Raw genomic sequence first — 8,395 nt, 5'->3', positions numbered from 1 at the left:
CACACATCTGAAAAGATATTAGGAATAATATTTCATAAACTCTATACACAAAATCATTTACTTCTTGATATACTGCAAAACACTAAAGCCAAAAAAATCTCTTCACTTATAAATGTATATTTCAAACACATATACATAGGTATTTTTCCATAAAGAACTTTAGTTTTATTTTATAAAAGGTATTAATGTTTTCCGTTCTTTTAATGTCCATGGGCTCAAACACAGAAAGTCATTACACAGCACACTATTATATAGGTACCGATCTGTATTTTATTCTAGGAATAGTACTGTTTTATAAATCTTTAGTATATGCAGAATTTATTTTAGTGTAATATGTAAAATTGAGACCTAAATTACTTTTCCAAATATAAAAACAATTTTTTTAAACAACTCAATATTAATAATCTCTTGCCCCATTACTGCTCTGACAGACATTATTATATGGAAGTCTTCCTATTTATTTCCACCGATCTGTTTCTGCATCAGTTCCATGTCTTAATTTTCATAACTTTATATGTTTAAAATATAATAAAGTAAGCGAAGCACTTTACCCTTATATTGCAAAAATCTCCTTCCACACTCCAGTCTAGTTTTTTAAACTTTAGGTGAAGTTTTTGTACTTTTCTTTGTGTTGGCAATTCTTGCTATGCCAATAATGATATCTTGTCTTTGTTATGTAATATCAATTTTTCAATAATACTTTTGCCTGATCCTATAATTTTTCTTCAAGGTCGATCATGTACATTCTATGAAAATATACTGACATCAATCACAGTGAAAATTAGGCAGCATTTTACTAAAGAAAATACAGCTAAAAATGAAAAAGAGAGTTCATCACAATCATAATCTAAGGGTTACTGCAAAGAATGTGTATGAGGCTCCAGGTGAAATGTCTAGCATATCACAAATTAATGAAAGCCATAGGTCAAAAGTTGGTTGTTTTCATGTTCCCCTTAATTATACATAAATAGTGTCATTACTCAATTACAGAAGTGAATAATCTGATAGCTGGTATCCTGATTCACCATGCTCTGCTAGGAGCTAGAATTACTCTCCGGATCTTCAATAAAAGCATTCTGATCATTTCGCTGGCATATGTGTCCTAGTGACAATCATTTCCTATCATTCTCCTCTACTCTAAAGCATTACGTAGGTACTAATTATTTATTCAAAACCCAGCACACTATCTACCATTGCAAAATCACCTAAAATCAATACCAGAAATGGAGACGTGTTGATCTGAGAACAAAGATTATTATGGGTGTTTGTCCAGTAAGATGGGAGTAATACATTCCTGAGAATTCTTCAGTTCTGGCTGAGCAACATCTCACTTGTAGCAGTAATCTTCCCCCCTTACATGTGACACTGCTTTGCTGAAATCTCATCAGAAGACACATACTGGTTAACAGTTTGGATGAAGTCTTATAAAACTGCCATTTTCAGGTTGAAAATACTCAAATAGAAACAGATGCGTGTTTCCATTTAATATTTCAGCTGCTACTGAGCATGTGTTTAATAGAAACTCTAATCTGATAGAAACAAAGAGTAATTCAGGGAGAAAAGTCTCCCTATATTCTAAATTTAACTTTGAGAAACAATTGAAAAAATGGAAATCTAGGAGCTTTTAGATTTGCATGATCATAAACTATTACTGCTTTCTATTTTCTTCTTTTTCAGAGGATATGTGACGCTAATGTTGCTATTATCCTATATCTCCAAGGTGACCTATTTTTACTTATACTAGGCTCATCAGAAAAGAGTGTAAGTAGACAAAATAGTGTTTATTTACTCTTTGTCAAAAATTTAGTATCAAAAGGCATTTAAAATAATTTTACTTCCTTCACCACTTGTTAAATTTAATTTCACAATTACACAAATTTAAAAAAAGAGAGAACCAAATTGCACCTCAGGAAGTGAAAAACACATCTGTGCCCATTTTCTTAATTTTCTATTGTTAAATGATGCAAGTCACTTGACTACTAAGTAATGCTTTAAAGAGTCACATTTGAGACAATTTCTATTACATTTTTCCTTTCACAGTAATACCTCTGTTTTACTTAGTTTGCTTATAATTAAACAACAAATCTCCTATACTTAATTACTTTTGTTTTGTGCTCAGATTCTGCCTCTTAAGTAATTGGGTAATCAGTGATCAAGTGTATCAGGCTTGTAGTTCGATGTTTATAAGGTATTTGTACCGCCTCATTTGGTGGGGTGGTCTGACTGAAGATAATATGGATGGTACTAGTTGAATGCAGCTCTGGAAGAATGCTTTCAATTTATTTTAAGGACTGCAACTCTTGCTCTTTCCCACCTACCCACTGGAGGAAAGTACACACATTACATTTCAAAGCATAGAAAGGGATCCATTTATAACTGAACAATACTTTTATGAAACATTTGAGATCCAGGTATTCTGAGAGGCTTACATTTTTCAATTGTGGCTATGTAAAAGTATAATTGGAAGCCAGGAAAGACTATCCTTGTTTTTCAGATTGAGGATGCTTCACGCCAGGATAGTTACCATCAATAGATATAATCTTAACTCTTGGCAGATGAAAAAAATCATTTAACTGAGCTTTCCTGTACCTATACTACACGTACATTTTTGCTCCTACATTTTCAAACTACTTATGTGTGATGTGAGAGTGAAATCTCTAATTTTTTTTAAATAGCAGATATTTTTTAAATTAAAAAAATGTAAGGAAAAGAAATGAAAAGCAGGAAGACGATGGCAAAAACTATACATCAGCATTCCGAATTCAGCTCACTAACCAAAAGTTGAGACAGGACATTTAAACTATGGGCCATCAATGTTCTGTTAATACAGATGTCGCCTAAGTAAAGCTCTTGAGAGTTCCTTTGCTTTGTTTTTAGAAGGTAAACAGCAATATATTTATCTTTAGTGTAGAAATTCTGATGACATTCATATTAGAATCTTTAAGATCTTGGCTCAAGATTTGTCACCACTACTTTTCCCTATGAGACTGGATTAGCAATATCAATGCTAGCAATACAGACAGACAAGCAAGCAAAACAAAATATCACAAGGTTTTGTTACCTAGTCACATAATGAGCAAAAAAATCACACCTCTCTAAAAAGTTCCAATTGAAAACCTCTTCAGGACACTGGATGCCAACTTATTAGTGCTTCTATTTACTTATTTTAATGTTATTCTCAAAGTATTCGTATTTTTAAATAAATCATTTTTTATTCTGTAAAAAAATCTTTAATCTGAGTTTTTCAATTCCTTTCAATAGTCAGGTTAAAACACCCCCCCCCCACACACACACAAACCAGCAAGGCATTTAAATCCATTTTCTAATATTGCACCACATTCTATCAAGTACCACTAATTGCATTGGGAATGGAAATTAATTGAGAAGCCTTGGCTGTTTTTGCATAGCTGCTTGAATTTATACATTATCTTTGGAGCTCATTCTAAAAGAGCAGTTTTTTCACACTGTGTTCACGTTTCATGACCTAATATGAACAAATGTATGTGTAATTTGCCAGCACGTCATCACTGAAATGTTACGATTCAATGTAGCCGAAGTACATAAAAATGACAATATAGTTATTTCCCAATTATCCCACAGCAGCAGAGTAACCAGTGTTTAAATATAAAGTGTAATTGATTCCTAATTACTGTGCTTTCACAGGGAGGCCATAGTCCATAACTTCATTAAATAGTGAAAACAGAAGTAACTATTCATGAGGAAAGAATTAACATATACTATATGCTTATTTACTTTCTAATCTGTAAATGTTTCAGGTTCTGGTCTGTGGAAAGGCTGCTTGGTCAGCAATATGTCATTCAGATGTTCCTTGGGGAATAGGAAATTTGCCCAGTGATGTTCATTTGGGAGGGGGAAATAAAATATTGGCTTTTGATGTTTGACGTGCTCTAGAGGGTGGGGCCCAGTTCTTGGACCATTTCCAATACAGGGGTATAGAAGAGCAAATATCCAAGTCTATGAATTTAGGGCACATTAACCATTATATACACTAGCCTTGATAGGGCTCTCATGGAGGATGGAAGAGAAGAAATGATAAAGTGACAGAGCACAAGGGACTAGGATCTATCTATTGTGTTGGCCAAAAAATTCATTTGGGTTTTTCGTAACGTCTTATGAAAAATCCGAACGAACTTTTTGGCCAGCCCAATATGACTAATGGGAGAAATGAATGAAGAGTGTAGTTTCTATTCACAAATGCTATTCAAATATTTTCTGTTTTAGAGAGGTCCATGACATAAAGGGAGGGGCAACATACACCTGTGTATTATGAAGAAATGAGCAAACAAAATGGAATATAATGAGGCCTGCTACATGAAGGTACCAAATATTGAGTTTTAACAGTGCTGGAGTTGATTTTCCTACCTTTACATCTCTCTATTATAGAGCTTTGTAAAGATGTTATTTTTGGTTACCTATAACTTGGCAAAAAAGGTTCAGATGATCTGCAGATGTTGGACTACAATGTAATCTAAAATATTCATGTTATGAACTATTTGAATAGTGATAGTAAAAAACACTCATTGGAAATCACTAGTATTTTAATTTTGGGCTGCCATAATTTTGGTGTACTCCCTGAAGTAAATTTGTCACATATGATAAAAATGTCATCGACTAAAATGACTGTAATCATTCACTGGTAATTCTTTGAGTCTCAAGCCTGTGCACATCAGCTCACGTAAAATTGTACAAGGAAATATAATTGTATAATATAAATACTCAGTATAGCATGTGTCTGCTATACTGAACTAAATAACTGCTAGGCAGGACATGGGCTCATCTGCTAGTCTCATGTCCTTTCCATGGCATGATAATTTAGGAAATAAGCATTAGGAAGGCATAGTGGATACCTTTGGTGTCCCGTCTAATCTTCCTTTGGAGGCTGGTGTCCTAATCCCCCGGCTACTCGATGTATTAGCACATAAAGACGCAAGAGGGAGGGGATATGGAGATATATGTGTAGGTATAGCTGATTCACTTTGTTACACAGCAGAAACTAACACACCATTGTAAAGCAATTATACTCCAATAAAGATGTTAAAATAAATAAATAAAATTTAAAAAAAAAACCTCAGAGCAACCTACTTCTCTGGAGAATTCTCCTTGGTCCCCTTACATGGAAGTCTATGCTTCTTCTTTTCTACCCAACAGATCCTAGCCAAAGACTGAATCCTAGATCCACTGTCACATGTGTGAGTAACATTGTGCTTCAGAATAAAGCTAGTTTCCATCTAAGTTTTCATTATTCTTTAGCATTTTCCCCTGGCTATCTCAGCTCCTTCACTCCCCTTATCCTAAGGGTACTCCCCCAATAAATAACAGTACAAGAATCCCCATTTCAGATTATGAGACTGACGCACTGCCCACTGTGCCAAGAGGCCGGGTAAGAATCCCCGTTTCAGTCACTTCGTCGAGGAAATCCCACCAAAGAGTGGGCTTGGTTCTAGATTCAGGAGTGGTCCTAGGAAAAAAGTTCTAAGAATGACATCTGGAGCTGGGTTACTTATTGATTGTATGACCTTGAGTGTCGCATCACTATGGCAGGTAAAGGACTGATGGACCCTGTCACACTATAGCTATAGTGAACTGAGGTGGCATACAGGTGGAATTGGTTACACTAGCTGGTGCAATGTCTCCAGCATTTGAAAGGTGTAATAGAAAAAGAAAATGTGAGAAATGTAGAATTGAATGCTTGTTCTTAAGCACCACTGATATTTTGAAGAGAAAAAAAATGACAGGCTCACATCTATTAATCAATAACTTAAAGCAAGGTAGAGTTAAAAGGCCTTATTGATAGCATTTAAAGAGACTGTCATTGAAATCCTAGGACAGAACCATTAAAGTTCAAGACCAGGATATAACTATAGCAGTGCAGAACTGCAGAAAAGCCTGAATGCTCAGCCTCAGCAAGTCTTCTATGGCAGGCCAGGGCCTGGTGTGGAAGTAATAATAAAACCCAGAGATTTTAAAATGGGTACCTGTGTTGGTGTAGAAGTAATAATAAAACCCAGAGATTTTAAAATGGGTACCTGTGTTGGTGCATTTGAGAATCTTGAATCTTGAGGTTCTGCTTAACTCTCTCTCAAGGTCAACTCCCTTTTCTTAGCAGACAGATCCCCTTTTCTAGCTGCTTGCTTAAAACAATGTAAGAATTTCCAATAAGGCAAGAATGTACAAAACAATGCATGCCCTCTTCAAGATGTGCCCTCAACTGCCCTCTTGGCCAACAGACTATTTTTGTCTAGTTCTACTGAGATATAATTGATATAAAAATTGTGTAAGTTCAAGATGTGTAAATGGATGGTTTGATACACATATATGTTGCAAAACGATGACTGCAGTAAGGATAGCTAACACATCCATTACCTCACTAAATTATCATTTTGTGTGTGTGTTGCTGTGAGAACATTTAAAATCTACTCTCTTAGTAACTTTTAAATATACAATACAGCATTGTTAATTACAGCCACTATGCTGTATATTAGACCCCCAGAACTTATTCATCGAATAACTGGAAGTTTGTACCTTTTGACTAACTTCTCCCCATTTCCCCATCCTTCAACCCCTGGCAACCACTATTCTGTTCTCTATTTCTGTGAGTTCAGCTTTTTTATATTCCATTTATTACGAAGATCAAACACTGCATTTGTAGGGACATGGATGGACCTAGAGACTGTCATACAGAGTGAAGTTAAGTCAGAAGGAGACAAACAAATATCGTATATTAACGCATATATGTGGAATCTGAAAAACACTGGTATAGACGATCTTATTTACAAAGCAGAAATAGAAACAGAGACGTAGAGAACAAAGGTAGGGACACCAAGGGGGAAAGGGGGAGGAGGAAAGGGGGAGGGGGGCGGGTGGGATGAACTGGGAGATTGGGATTGACATATATACACTATTGATACTATGTATAAAATAGATAACTAATGAGAACCTACTGTATAGCACCGGGAACTCTACTCAGTGCTCTGTGGTGACCTAAATGAGAAGGAAATCCAAAAAAGAGGGGATATATATATACATATAGCTGATTGACTTTGTTGTACGGTATAAACTAGCACAATATTGTAAAACAACTATACTCCAATAAAAATTTAAAAAAAAATAAAAATGAAAATAATTAGTGAAGGCAATGAGTAAAAAAAAAAAAAAAAAGACTCATAATTAGGGTAAAATCTCAGTATAACTCAACCAGAAATTAGTGGACCTAATCAGCATGAAGAGGTTTTATATATTGAAGGAGCTGCAAGCTCTGGCTAATATGTGCCAGCAGGACATGGGAAGTAGGCCCGGAAGGGATCATGAGGGTGGCAGCAGGTGGGTAGAATATAAAGCTGGGTAAGAGAGAGTTTGTCTATATTGGGTACTCTCTGATAGCAAATAACTTAATACTCTCACAAGGGATGATCTGAATGCTTGGAAAAAGGGTCAGTTTTCATTAAATAAAAATGCCAGAGCTGCCTTGGTAATATACTGATAAATAAATAAAAAGGATAAGAAAGGTGGCATGCTACAATGGCTTTATTATATATGACCAGAGAAATCACTCATCATCAGCGAAATGCAAATCAAAATGACAGTGAGATATACAACATACCTGTTAGAATGGCTATTATCAAAAAGATGAGATAACAAATTCTGCTGAGGCTGTGGAGAAAAGGGAACACTTGTGTACTGCTGGTGAGAATGTAAATTGGTAAATTGGTACAGCTGCTATGGAAAACAGTAAGAAGTTTCCTCAAAAACATTAAAAGTAAGACTATCATATGATCCAGCAATCCCACTTGTGGGTATTTATCCAAAGGGAATGAAAACAGGATATCAAAGAGATATCTGCATTCTCATGCTCACTGTAGCATTATTCACAATAGCTAAGACATAGAAACAACCTAAAAGTCCATAGACAGATGAATGGATAAAGAAAATGTGAATATATGTGTATAGTATACACATACACATACACACACACACACACACATATATATATATATTGCTCAGTGATTAAAAAAAAGAAGGAAATCCTGCCATTTGCAACAAGACAACATGGATGGACCTTGAGGGCATATGCCAAGTGAAATAAGTGAAACAGGAAAAGACAAATGCTGCATGATATAATTTAGATGTGGAATCTAAAAACATCTAACTCATAGAAACAGAGAGTAGAATAGAATGGTGGTTGCCAGCAGCTGATGGGTGGGAAAATGGGGACATGTTGGTCAAAGGATACAAACTTGCAGTTATAAGATGAATACGATGGAGGGATCTAAAGTACATCATGGTGACTATAGTAAAAAATACTATATTGTATACTTGAAAGTTGCTATGAGAGTAGAGCTTCAATGTTCTCAACATGACAACAACAAATGGTAAT

Source organism: Eubalaena glacialis, chromosome 5 (genome assembly GCF_028564815.1).
Source record: "Eubalaena glacialis isolate mEubGla1 chromosome 5, mEubGla1.1.hap2.+ XY, whole genome shotgun sequence".
In the NCBI taxonomy this organism is placed as follows: Eukaryota; Metazoa; Chordata; class Mammalia; order Artiodactyla; family Balaenidae; genus Eubalaena; species Eubalaena glacialis.
This window is presented reverse-complemented; position numbering follows the sequence as displayed.